The sequence below is a fragment of the Salvelinus alpinus genome, chromosome 15 (assembly GCF_045679555.1).
Source record: "Salvelinus alpinus chromosome 15, SLU_Salpinus.1, whole genome shotgun sequence".
NCBI classification, from domain to species: Eukaryota; Metazoa; Chordata; class Actinopteri; order Salmoniformes; family Salmonidae; genus Salvelinus; species Salvelinus alpinus.
Window position 1 is genome coordinate 34,329,825 of NC_092100.1, and position 13,908 is coordinate 34,343,732.

Genomic DNA, 13,908 nt, shown 5'->3' on the forward strand with positions numbered 1-13,908 from the left:
AATACAGGTAACGAGTGGAGGACAGAGGAGCCTCTTAAAGAAGAAGTTACAGGTCTGTGAGAGCCAGAAATCTTGCTTGTTTGTAGGTGACCAAATACTTATTTTCCACCATAATTTGCAAATAAATTCATTAAAAATCCTACAATGTGATTTTCTGGATTTTCTTTTCTCATTTTGTCTGTCATAGTTGAAGTGTACCTATGATGAAATTACAGGCCTCTCTCATCTTTTTAAGTGGGAGAACTTGCGCAATTGGTGGCTGACTAAATACTTTTTTGCCCCACTGTATCTCTGAATCCCTGCGTCAGGGGTTCATTCAGCCATCCATTTCACCCGTCATTTCGAGTTTCTTTTTTGTGAAGAAGAAGGATGGCGGTTTACACCCGTGCATTGATTATCGAGATCTCAATAAAATCACGGTGAAATATAGTTACCCGCTACCTCTGATAAATGCAGTTATGGAGTCAATGCGCGGGGCACGCTTCTTCACAAAATTGGATCTCAGGAGTGCGTACAATCTGGTGCGTATTCGGAAGGGTGATGAGTGGAAGACGGCATTTAGCACCACCTCAGGTCATTATGAGTACCGTGTCATGCCATATGGGTTGATGAATGCTCCATCAGTCTTCCAATCATTTGTAGATGAGATCTTCAGGGACCTGCACGGGCAGGGTGTAGTGGTGTATATCGCTGATATTCTGATATACATTTTACGTCATTTAGCAGACGCTCTTATCCAGAGCAACTTACAAATTGGAAAGTTCATACATATTCATCCTGGTCCCCCCGTGGGGAATGAACCCACAACCCTGGCGTTGCAAGCGCCATGCTCTACCAACTGAGCCACACGGGACCATATACTGAAGCTTATACTCCGCTGCACGCGCCGAGCATGTGTCCCTGGTGCGCAGGGTGCTTGGTCGCCTGTTGGAGCATGATCTATATGTCAAGGCTGAGAAATGCTTGTTCTTCCAACAATCCATCTCCTTCCTAGGGAATCGGATTTCCACTTCAGGAGTGGAAATGGAGAGCGACCGCATTACAGCCGTGGGTAATTGGCCCACTCCAACCACGGTAAAGGAGGTGCAGCGTTTTTTAGGGTTTGCCAATTACTACCGGAGGTTTATCCGGGGTTTTGGTCAGGTTGCTGCTCCCATTACCTCACTGCTAAAGGGGGGCCCGGTGCACTTGCAGTGGTCGGCTGAGGCGAACAGGGCTTTTGGACACCTGAAGACTCTGTTTACCTCGGCGCCTGTGTTGGCTCATCCGGATCCCTCTTTGCCATTCATAGTGGAGGTGGACGCATCCGAAGCTGGGATAGGAGCAGTGCTCTCTCAGCGTTCGGGTGTGCCACTGAAGCTTCGCCCCTGTGCTTTCTTTTCGAAGAAGCTCAGCCCGGCGGAGCGAAACTATAATGTGGGGGACCGGGAGCTGTTAGCTGTCGTAAAAGCCTTGAAGGTGTGGAGGCATTGGCTTGAGGGGGCTAAACACCCTTTTCTCATCTGGACTGACCACCGCAATCTGGAGTACATCCGGCAGGCGAAGAGACTGAATCCTCGCCAGGCAAGGTGGGCCATGTTTTTCACTCGTTTTGTGTTTACTCTTACTTACAGACCAGGCTCCCAGAACGTCAAGGCAGACGCATTGTCTCGGCTGTATGACACAGAGGAGCGGTCCATGGATCCCACTCCCATACTCCCAGCTTCGTGTTTGGTGGCGCCAGTAGTGTGGGAGCTGGACGCGGACATTGAGCGGGCGTCACGTGCAGAGCCCTCTCCTCCTGAGTGTCCAGCTGGTCGTCTGTACGTTCCGTCTGTTGTCCGCGACCGATTGATCTATTGGGCTCACACGTCACCCTCCTCTGGTCATCCTGGGATAGGTCGGACGATGCGCTGTCTTGATGGGAGGTACTGATGGCCCACTTTAGCTAAGGACGTGAGGATTTATGTTTCCTCCTGCTCGGTGTGCGCCCAGTGCAAGGCTCCTAGACACCTGCCTAGAGGTAAGCTTCAACCTTTACCCGTTCTTCAACGGCCGTGGTCGCACCTGTCGGTGGATTTTTTGACTGATCTTCCACCTTTACAGGGTTACACCACGATCCTGGTCGTTGTGGATCGGTTTTTGAAGTCCTGTCGTCTCCTCCCTTTGCCCGGTCTCCCTACGGCCTTACAAACTGCAGAGGCCCTGTTTACACACGTTTTCCGGCACTATGGGGTGCCTGAGGATATAGTGTCTGATCGGGGTCCCCAGTTCACATCAAGGGTCTGGAAGGCGTTCATGGAACGTCTGGGGATCTCGGTTAGTCTTACCTCAGGTTTTCACCCCGAGAGTAATGGGCAGGTGGAGAGAGTTAACCAGGATGTGGGCAGGTTTCTGCGGTCCTATTGCCAGGACCGGCCGGGGGAGTGGGCGAAGTTCGTGCCCTGGGCAGAGATGGCCCAGAACTCGCTACGTCACTCCTCCACTAACCTTACTCCTTTTCAATGTGTATTAGGGTATCATCCGGTTCTGGCTCCTTGGCATCAGAGTCAGACCGAGGCTCCTGCGGTGGACAATTGGTTTCAGCACGCTGAGGAAACTTGGGAGGCAGCCCACGTCCACCTTCAGCGTGCCATAAGGTGCCAGAAAATTGACGCAGACCGTCGCCGCAGTGAGGCCCCGGTGTTCGCACCAGGGGACAGGGTCTGGCTCTCGACCCGAAACCTGCCCCTCCGCCTGCTCTGCCGGAAGCTGGGTCTGCGGTTTGTGGGGCCGTTTAAAGTCCTGAGGAGAGTGAACGAGGTATGTTATAGGTTACAACTGCCCACTAATTACCGTATTAACCCCTCGTACCATGTGTCTCTCCTCAGGCCGGTGGTGGCTGGCCCGCTCCAGGAGGCTGAAGTGCGTGAAGTTCCTCCGCCTCCTCTAGACATCGAGGGGGTCCCGGCGTACTCTGTTCGATCCATTTTGGATTCGAGACGTCGGGCGAGGGGCCTTCAGTACCTCGTGGACTGGGAGGGAGGAGAGATGCTGGGTTCCGGTGGAGGACGTTTTAGATCCTTCCATGTTAAAAGAATTCCACCGCCTCCATCCGGATCGCCCTGCACCTCGCCCTCCGGGTCGTCCCCGAGGCCGGTGTCGAAGCGCAGCTGGAGCCGCGCGTCAGGGGGGGGGGGGGGGTACTGTCACGACTTCTACCGAAGTCGTTGCCTCTCCTTGTTCGGGCGGTGTTCGGCGGTCGACGTCGCCGGTCTTCTAGCCATCATCGATCCATTTTTCATTTTCCATTGGTTTTGTCTTGTCTTCCCACACACCTGTTTTCAATCCCATCCATTACCTATTGTGTATTTAACCCTCTGTTTCCCCTCATGTCTTTGTCAGAGATTGTTTATTGTTAGTGTTGTGTTTTGTGTATAGGTGCGCGACGGGTCATTCGTACCCATATTTGTTTATGTTTTTTCTTATGAGTGTTATGGAGCAGATTACTGGGACATTCATTAAACGACTCCATTATACACTCCGTTTGACTCTCCTGCGCCTGACTTCCCTGCGACCTATACACGCGACTCTGACAGACGGTATAACCAAATAACGGTAACTCTACAAATGAATACGTCCCAGTTATCAGATTTACAACTAAATGTTGTGGAACTTATATGATTAAATATGAAACTATTTGTGAGAAGAATAAATGTGATTTTAGCCTTATAAACAAGATAATTGTTTTTCATGTAAAGTTTTACCCAGTCAGTAACCACGCCCGCGCGAGCACAGACATTATGCCAAAAGGATGGAACGCCTCTTTTTCTCAGAGTGTTTATAATAGGACTCCTAATGAAATTTACATTAGACCAGACAGTGTGGAGCGGTGGCTACACGGCTGAGAAATTGTTTAAAACTAGAGACCAGTATACGGAAGGTAAGCCGGACGTCACACATGGTTTAATACTACTAGACCAGAAAGTGTGGAGCTGTGGCTACATGTGTAAAATGGTTAGACTCTACCAGACCAGAAAATGGTAAGACCCTCTGAAACTCAACAAAGAAGAAAGCTTGACATGCACCGCCTGCAGCTCTGCATGTAACGTAGTCTAGGAAACTCGATCGAAGACGAGAAAAGAAGAACATTTCCTACCAAATGATGTATCCATTCTAACGGACACTTCCAAAACAAAAAGGAAACCTACTACAACTACATGGTGACCTCTGGTGGACAACCAGAGACTTACACAACCAGAGACTTTCTGTTGAACTCTTCTTCACAGACTGATAGGGCGATTTCAACGGAGCGAGACGACAAAGACATACAAGCGTAAATATGTACACTGCATTTCTAGAGCCGAATGAGCGTTTGTTAGGGTGCTAAATATCCATATTTATGATGAACATATTATTCAACTGTATGTACGATAGTTGAATTCTTTTGTCTCTTCTTCTCAGGCACATTCTATCCCCACCCCTTTTCTTGTGTAACCAGCCGTCATATCGGGTTAGTCCACTAGGGACTTTTCATTGCATTACGTAGTTATTAATGTATAATCTATCCTGTGTGTGTGTTTATGTAATTCTGTGTGATTATTTAGTTAGTTAGTAAATATATAATTAAGACAATTTGTGTATCGCTGAGTCATCACATAGAGTAGGGTTCATGCAGATTTAACGGATAATGCAATGTTCAGAATGAGACTGATATGAGGTAAAAATACATTAAGAAGTGACTGATATCTATAGATATGAATATATTTAATAAAAGTTTAATTCAGGAAATAGTAAATCGTTAAATACGTTTTCCTGTGGTGCCCCAAGTTACTGAGTTAATTGTTACATGATTAATAAATCACGTAATGAATTAAACATAGTTAATTGACTTGAATAAAACAACAGTCAACACACATTAATGGTAGTCACGTCACGACACTGGGGTCAGTGACTTGAGGGGGAGACAGAACCAGTGGAGCAACAGGCAGGTTGCAGGTAGAGGGATGCCTCAGCCATGGTCCTAGAGCCTCAGGCAGGGGAGACAGAGAAAGAGATAAGAGGGGGAAGGTGAAAGCATGCACAAGACCTCACTACACCTCAAGCACTGGTCGAGAATAATAAATAGTGTGGCTGTAAACACTCAATAACAATTAACAACACCAGAGTTTTCATGTCCTAAGAACAGAATGACACCATGGATTATTTACCAGTAGCTTCCCGCAGTAGCCATTCCTCCTACTGCTGTCGACCTCTCTGTCAACACGAGAGTTCTCACTGCAGAGAGAGAGATGGAATGAGAGAACCTGCCTCTCACCATCCCTCAGCTCATCCTCCCTCCACTGACTGAACAAAAAGGGACACCTTCCAGGTGATGGCGAAAGTGGAGTCGCACTTAATTATTTCTGACTTGTGCACCAATTCATGTTTTTACTTGTATGACCAGAGAATGTGAAATGCTACTCGATATTAGAGAGAGAGAGAGAGAGAGAGAGAGATGCCTCCTGTTTCTGAGTCAAAGCGAGGTTCTTTGCAAGAGATGAGATACACACTGGGTGTTTGACCTGGCTGTGATGCTGTTGCTGTATGAATGTTACTTTTTTGAGTCAAATCACGTAGCATTCAATGTCCTGTGTTTTGTTAACCATGGCAGCCAGTATTATGAACAACGAGATGTGTATAAAGATAATCAGCCCCTGTGTCTGTGGATCCTTTCCACTCAATGTAATTTTCATGTCAGTCAGGCCAACCTTTGCAAAGAAACACAACTTATTTCAAGCCCTAGTCGAGCAAAAATGAATAGTGTTGTTCTGGACATCCAAAGATTTCAGGTAAACAGCTCCACACTCAGACAGAAAAAAAGGTATGCTCTATCCTCTGAAGTGAGAACAAGTTGTTTACCAACTTGCTCTGATCACAAATGAATCTAATGAATGCAGGTAAACAGCACCACACTCGGGCAGAAAAAGTGAATGTTCTATCCTCTGTAAAAACAAGTTGTTTTGAATTTTTTATATCCATTCCCTCCCGGCTTTTGCTATATACCCTGTCAATTTGCTAATTTCCTACCATGAAACCACAAATGGATCTGCCAAAAAGGCGAGGATCCACTTTCTCCAAAAATGCCACTTCTACTTGACCAGATTCTTCTTTATCATGTCCATTGATGCCAGTCTTGGGTTCCAAGGTCTTCCCCTCACCTTCCACCTCATATTATATATACAGTACATATTATATATGTAGCAGTGGAGGCTCCTCAGAGGAAGACGGGGAGGACCATCCTCCTCAGTGAATTTCATTTTTTTTTTAAATTGTAAAACATTTAAATCCTTTTTAATCCTTGTCATGTGAAGAGAAATAATGAAGAGAAATGATAGATTAAACGTATATGTGCTCATTGGCCATTGGACATAAACATTACACAACAAGTTGGAAATAGCAAATTCAACAATGAGTGGTTTGGTTTGGAATGAATCAGTGGCTAACTGCAAGCATTGCAAAGCAATCACTAGCCTGCTATTCAGTGGAGTGGGTGTGTGGTCTGAAATCTGGCTTTAACGGTCTCTTTTCCAAGTTTAAAATGATACATTCAACATTGGCCATACTGCCAATCCATGATGATTTTTGCCACGCTCAAAGCAACTGCTAAATTGGAACAGGGAAATCTGACTTCAGTGAGTTTAAAGACAACTGAACGGAAAAAACGAGCTCTGACTGAACGGTTATCCGTTATCGGATAACGGTTATCGGAATTGTAAGTCGGGAACTCGGGCCTCTTTCTAGAGCTACGACCTGAAGATCACTGACGTCTTCATGATTCGACTTTGTTTTTTTCTGAGTTCCCACTTGTCTTGAAAGCACCATAAATCCAGAGAATGACAGACTTTGATGACAAAATTTGCCCCCGTCGGACCGCCGCGCCACCTTCCTGTTCAAGTGAGAATAGCACAAAAATGTGAGTCCAAAAATAATCGTGTTCTGCTGCATAAATTATGTAATATGCCAGGGAGATATGTATACTGTAGCTAAGAAAGTAATACTAAGTGTATGTTGTGTAGTAAACTGTTAGTAGCCCATGTGCTTCACCCTAATAATTTGGTCTATTTTCCTCACTTAATTTCGCCTACTGTTTTGACTTGGTGGTGCACATGTAGCCTATAAACTGTTTTAGAGAAGTGTAATAACCAAATATTGTAAGAGCTTTCATTGTCTGTGTATTTGCCCTCTTTATTTGTTCTACGGTTCTGACTTGGTGTACAGGGAGAAGAACGTCCCATGTTCTGAATTCTGTCACTGTACATTTCAAAAGTGCTGAACAAATAGTAATAATGACTACGTCTGTCCTAGCTCGCTCATTAATGTCTTTAAATTACGGATTGCCTCTTATCGTCCTCTTGTCGTCCTCTTAGGCCATAGTTTGTAAAACATTTATTTTTTTGCCCCACCAAGATTTACCTGCTAAAATCGCCACTACAGCTGTATACTTTTGAGTAACACTCAAAATTATCGTGCCAGAAAATGTGCAGTTTGGGGCATGACCAGAAGAGGTGACCTAGGGTACCCTCGGCAGACTTTGCACTTAGGGCATATCAGAGAGACCGAGGGGTAAAACGAGTAGTGGGGGGGGGTTATAGTTATGGCAAATAGGAGTACAGACAGAGGACCGAATGTTTTCCTTATTTGATACCATTTTTTTAATGATTTTTTGGGGGGCATAAAGTTATTGGCAGTAATACCTGTGGGGGATTTAGTTGATGAAAGGAGAAGTGCTGGAAGAAAGGTGTTGTGCATTATCTTGTTCAATAGTGAGCCATGAATTGGTGGTGGGATCTACCACGCCAGGGTATGCATCCTGCCAATAAACCCTGGCCTCCATCCTAACCACAGTAACCTATGCCTGCGTGAGCTTCAACTGTTCAGTCTCCTTGACTTCACCAGTCTGGTCCGGCCTGTTTGTGAGTCCTCGCTTTTCACTGTCTTATGCAAGACTGTGTTAAGCCACTGAGATAATGCCTAGGCATCCCCGGTTGACACTGTCTATGTTGTTTCAAAATGTTTTTCCCATGATGTGCCCACTGAACACGACCCTGGTATAGATGATGTCACTAAGCTGGTTATTGTGTGTTGTTACAGTATCTGGCCACTGGAGGGCTGGCAATGGAAGTTCAGAGGAAACCCAACAAACTCAATGTGAGTATATATATTTGTATTTAACCTTTATTTAACTAGGCATATATCACACAAGTGCTTTATTCAATGAGCGATCTGATTAATCAAAAAATGATGATATACTTTTTGAATTCCTTATCCCAATTTTGAAGTCTGACCCTAGTGAATCTTTTGTTGTTTGCCACTGTTAGTAGTGAGACGCTAAATTCATTGCTTCTGTGATTGTGAAGAGTGTTTCACCATTTTTTATTTTAAGTTAAGTTGTTATACTCACTGTTCTGTTAATGTGTTGAACAGTTGACCACACTGATAGGCCTGTACATCTTCAGCCTACTGCTGGGGTGCTGTGCTCTGCTGGCCTACAGCCTCATCACTACACAGGCTAAAGCACTCTACACAGACCAACAGGTGTGTTGTACTGTCTGTGTATGCGCGTGTGTCTCTCTCTCTGTGTATAACCCCGGTGTATAATAATGCTGCCATCTATGCATGGTTTCTTGTTGGAGTAGGTTTTAATAGTTACATTGGGAACAACATCCCCAAAATACTTCCTGATGAACTCAGTCACTGTGTCCGTGTATACGTCAATGTTACCCGGAACATATCCCAGTCCGCGTCATCAAAACAATCTTGAAGCATGGATTCCGATTGGTCCGACCAGCGTTGAATAGACCTTAACATGGGTACTTCCCGTTTGAGTTTCTACCTAAAGGAAGGGAGGAGCAAAATGGAGTTGTGATCTGATTTGCTGAATGGAGGGCGGGGGAGGGCCTTATAGGAATTTCAATGGGGGAGTAGCAGTGATTGAGTGTTTTACCAGAGCGACTACTACAGTCAATGTGTTGATAGAACTTTGGTAGCGTTTCCTCAAATTTGCTTTGTTAAAATCCCCACCTACAATAAATATAGCCTAAGGATATGTGGTTTCTAGTTTGCATAAAGTCCAGTGTAGTTCCTTGAGGGCTGTTGTGGTATCGGCTTGAGGGGGAATATACACGGCTGTGACTATAACCGAAGATAATACGGTCGACATTTGATTGTGAGGTATTCTAGGTCGGGTGAAATAAAGACTTGAGTTTCTGTAAGTTATCCACATTTTTTATATTTTCCCCCCCTTATTTTCCCAGGTAAGTTGACTGAGAACACATTCTAATTTACAGCAACAACCTGTGGAATAGTTACAGGGGAGAGGATGGGGAATGATTGAGCCAATTGTAAGTTGGGGATGATTAGGTGACCGTGATGGTATGAGGGCCAGATTGGGAATTTAGCCAGGACACCAGGGTTAACACCCCTACTCTTACAATAAATTCCATGGGATCTTTAGTGACCACAGAGAGTCAGGACACCTGTTTAATGTCCCATCCGAAAGACGCCACCCTACACAGGGCAATGTTCCCAATCACTGCCCTGGGTATTGGGATCTTTTTTTTTTTAGATCAGAGGAAAGGGTGCCTCCTACTGTCCCTCCAACAGCACTTCCAGCAGCATCTGGTCTCCCATCCAGGACCACCCCTGCTTAGCTTCAGATTCAAACCAGCAGTGGGATGCAGGGTGGTATGGTGCTGGCAATCACACTGTCACGATCGTCAAAGGGAGAGAGAGATGACCAAGGCGCAGCGTGTGCAAAATACATCTTCTTTTATTAGAAGATAGGAAAAACACGAAAACGAACACTATACACAAAACAAACCAAACAACAAACGACCTTGAAGCTAAATGACGTAAGTGCATGGACAAGCAACAAACGTTCAACATAGACAATTACCCACAACCAGCTAAAGCCTATGGCTGCCTTAAATATGGCTCCCAATCAGAGACAACAATAACCAGCTGTCTCTAATTGAGAACCAATTCAGGCAACCATAGACTTTCCTAGACACCTACACTGAACACTAAACCATCTACTCTACTTAACCCCCTAAACCATACAACACCCTAGACAATACAAAAACACATACTACACCATGTCACACCCTGACCTAATAATAATGAAAACAAAGATAACTAAGGCCAGGGTGTGACATAAACCCCCCCCTTAAGGTGCGAACTCCGGACGCACCAGCATAAAGTCTAGGGGAGGGTCTGGGTGGGCGTCTGTCCACGGTGGCGGCTCTGGTACTGGTCGTGGTCCCCACCCCACCATAGTCACTACCCGCTTCCGTAGCCTCCTCCAAATGACCACCCTCCAACTTAACCCCACTGGATTAAGGGGCAGCACCGGACTAAGTGGCAGCACCGGACTAAGGGGCAGCACCGGACTAAGGGGCAGCACCGGACTGAATGGCGGATCCTGGCTGGCTGGCTCTGGCGGATCCTGGCTGGACGGCTCTGGCGGATCCTGGCTGGACGGCTCTGGCGGATCCTGGCTGGACGGCTCTGGCGGATCCTGGCTGGACGGCTCATGGCTGGCTGACGGATCTGGCTGCTCATGGCTGGCTGACGGATCTGGCTGCTCATGGCTGGCTGACGGATCTGGCTGCTCATGGCTGGCTGACGGATCTGGCTGCTCATGGCTGGCTGACGGATCTGGATGCTCATGGCTGGCTGACGGATCTGGATGCTCATGGCTGGCTGACGGATCTGGCTGCTCATGGCTGGCTGACGGATCTGGCTGATCCTGGCTGGCTGACGGATCTGACTGATCCTGTCTGGCGGAAGGCTCTCGCTGATCCTGTCTGGCGGAAGGCTCTGGCTGATCCTGTCTGGCGGAAGGCTCTGGCTGATCCTGTCTGGCGGAAGGCTCTGGCTGATCCTGTCTGGCGGAAGGCTCTGGCTGATCCTGTCTGGCGGAAGGCTCTGGCTGATCCTGTCTGGCGGAAGGCTCTGGCTGATCCTGTCTGGCGGAAGGCTCTGGCGGCTCCTGTCTGGCGGAAGGCTCTGGCGGCTCCTGTCTGGCGGAAGGCTCTGGCGGCTCCTGTCTGGCGGAAGGCTCTGGCGGCTCCTGTCTGGCGGACGGCTCTGAAGGCTCATGGCAGACGGGCGGCTTTGCAGGCTCAGTACAGACGGGCAGTTCATTCGGCGCTTGGCAGACGGACAGTTCAGACAGCGTTGGGCAGACGGGCAGTTCAAGCGCCGTTGGGCAGACGGGCAGTTCAAGCGCCGTTGGGCAGACGGGCAGTTCAAGCGCCGTTGGGCAGACGGGCAGTTCAAGCGCCGTTGGGCAGACGGGCAGTTCAGGCGCCGTTGGGCAGACGGCAGACTCTGGCCGGCTGAGACGCACTGTAGGCCTGGTGCGTGGTGCCGGAACTGGAGGAACCGGGCTAAAGACACGCACCTTCAGGCTAGTGCGGGGAGAAGGAACAGGGCATGCTGGACCCTGGGAGCGCACATTAGGCCTAGTGCGTGGTGCCGGACCTGGTAGTACCGGACTGGGGACACGCATCTCAGGGCTAGTGTGGGGAGCAGCAACAGGACGCACAGGACTCTGGGGACACACAGGAGGCTTGGTGCGTGGTGTAGGCACTGGTGGTAAAGGGCTGGAGACACGCACCATAGGGCTAGTGCGTGGAGGAGGCACTGGTGGTACTGGGTTGGGGCGAGGAGGTGGCGCCGGAAATACCGGACCGTGCAGGCGTACTGGCTCCCTTGAGCACCGAGCCTGCCCAACCTTACCTGGTTGTATGCTCCCCGTCGCCCGACCAGTGCGGGGAGGTGGAATAACCCGCACCGGGCTATGTAGGCGAACCGGGGACACCATGCGTAAGGCTGGTGCCATGTAAGCCGGCCCGAGGAGACGCACTGGTGACCAGATGCGTTGGGCCGGCTTCATGACATCCGGCTCAACGCTCAATCTAGCCCGGCCGATACGTGGAGCTGGAATGTACCGAACCGGGCTATGCACGCGTACAGGAGACACCATGCGCTCTACTGCGTAACACGGTGTCTGCCCGTACTCTCGCTCTCCACGGTAAGTACAGGGAGTAGGCGCAGGTCTCCTACCTGACTTCGCCACACTCCCTTTAAGGCCCCCCCCAAGAAATTTTTGGGTTGTACTCATGGGCTTCCAGCCTTGCTTCCGTGCTGCCTCCTCATATCGCCTCCTCTCGGCTTTAGCTGCCTCCAGCTCTTCACGAGGGAGGCGATATTCTCCCGGTTGTGCCCAAGGTCCCTTACCATCCAGTATCTCCTCCCATGTCCATGAATCCTGTGTAGGTGGGTCCTGTTGCCGCTTGACACGCCGCTTGGTCCTAGATAGGTGGGTAATTCTGTCACGATCGTCAAAGGGAGAGAGAGATGACCAAGGCGCAGCGTGTGCAAAAATACATCTTCTTTTATTAGAAGATAGGAAAAACACGAAAACGAACACTATACACAAAACAAACCAAACAACAAACGACCGTGAAGCTAAATGACGTAAGTGCATGGACAAGCAACAAACGTTCAACATAGACAATTACCCACAACCAGCTAAAGCCTATGGCTGCCTTAAATATGGCTCCCAATCAGAGACAACAATAACCAGCTGTCTCTAATTGAGAACCAATTCAGGCAACCATAGACTTTCCTAGACACCTACACTGAACACTAAACCATCTACTCTACTTAACCCCCTAAACCATACAACACCCTAGACAATACAAAAACACATACTACACCATGTCACACCCTGACCTAACTAAAATAATAATGAAAACAAAGATAACTAAGGCCAGGGTGTGACACACACCATGAGTAGTTAATCATGAAACATACACCACCGCCCTTCTTCTTCCCGGAGAGTTCTTTATTCCTGTCTGTGCGATGTACTGAGAAGCCAGTAGGCTGTATGGATGGGGACAGTATATCCCGAGAGAGGATTGATTCAGTGAAACAGAGTATGTTACAGTCCCTGATGTCTCTCTGGAAGGAGATCCTCACCCTGAGCTCGTCTACTTTACTGTCCAGAGACTGAACATTAGCAGGCAATATACTCGGAAGCGGTGGATGGTGTACACGCCTCCTGAGTCAGACTAGAAGTCAACTCCAAATACCTCTTCCCTGCAGGCAGCATCTTGGAGCAGCCTCTGGGATAAGTTCAATTGCTCTGTGGGGTACAAACAAAGGATCCAATTCGGGAAAGTCCTTGTCATAATGGTGGTGAGTTGCCTCCGCTCTGATATCCCAAAGTTATTTCCGGCTCTATGTAATAACACAAAAAACGTTCTGGGCTAATAATGTAATAAATAACACACAAAAAAACTAAATACTGTAAAGTTGCTTAAAGCTAGAAGCAAAGCTGCCATGTCTGTCGGCTCCATCTTGCATCCGACGACCATCAGAGCCGGTGTAGTAGGATTCAGTCTTAGTTCTGTATTAACGCTTTGCCTGTTTGATTGCTTGGAAGGTACTTTTAGCGGGATTTCTTATGTGTTCCCTATTAGTGTCCTGCTCCTTGAAAGCGGCAGCTTTAGCCTTTAGCTCAGTGAGGATGTTTCCTGTAATCCATAGCTTCTGGTTGGGATATGTAAGTACGGTCACAAAATATAGATGAAAACTCTCTTGGTAAATAGTATGGTCTACAGCTTATCATGAGGTATTCTAACTCTGGCAAGCAGAACCTCGAAACTTCCTTAATATTAGAGATCGCACACCAGCTGTTGTTAACAAAGAGAGACACCCTCCCCCACAGCTACCCATACTTGCTTGGTTTGCACCATTTCCATTGAAAGAACCATACTCCTTCGACCGTATATAGGATTTCCCAGATGTTCCCAAAAACAGATGTCCTGCCCCGGAAACGAGAGAAAGCCCTATTACAGTAATATATATTACTCACATGCATGTCTGTTTTCTACTTTA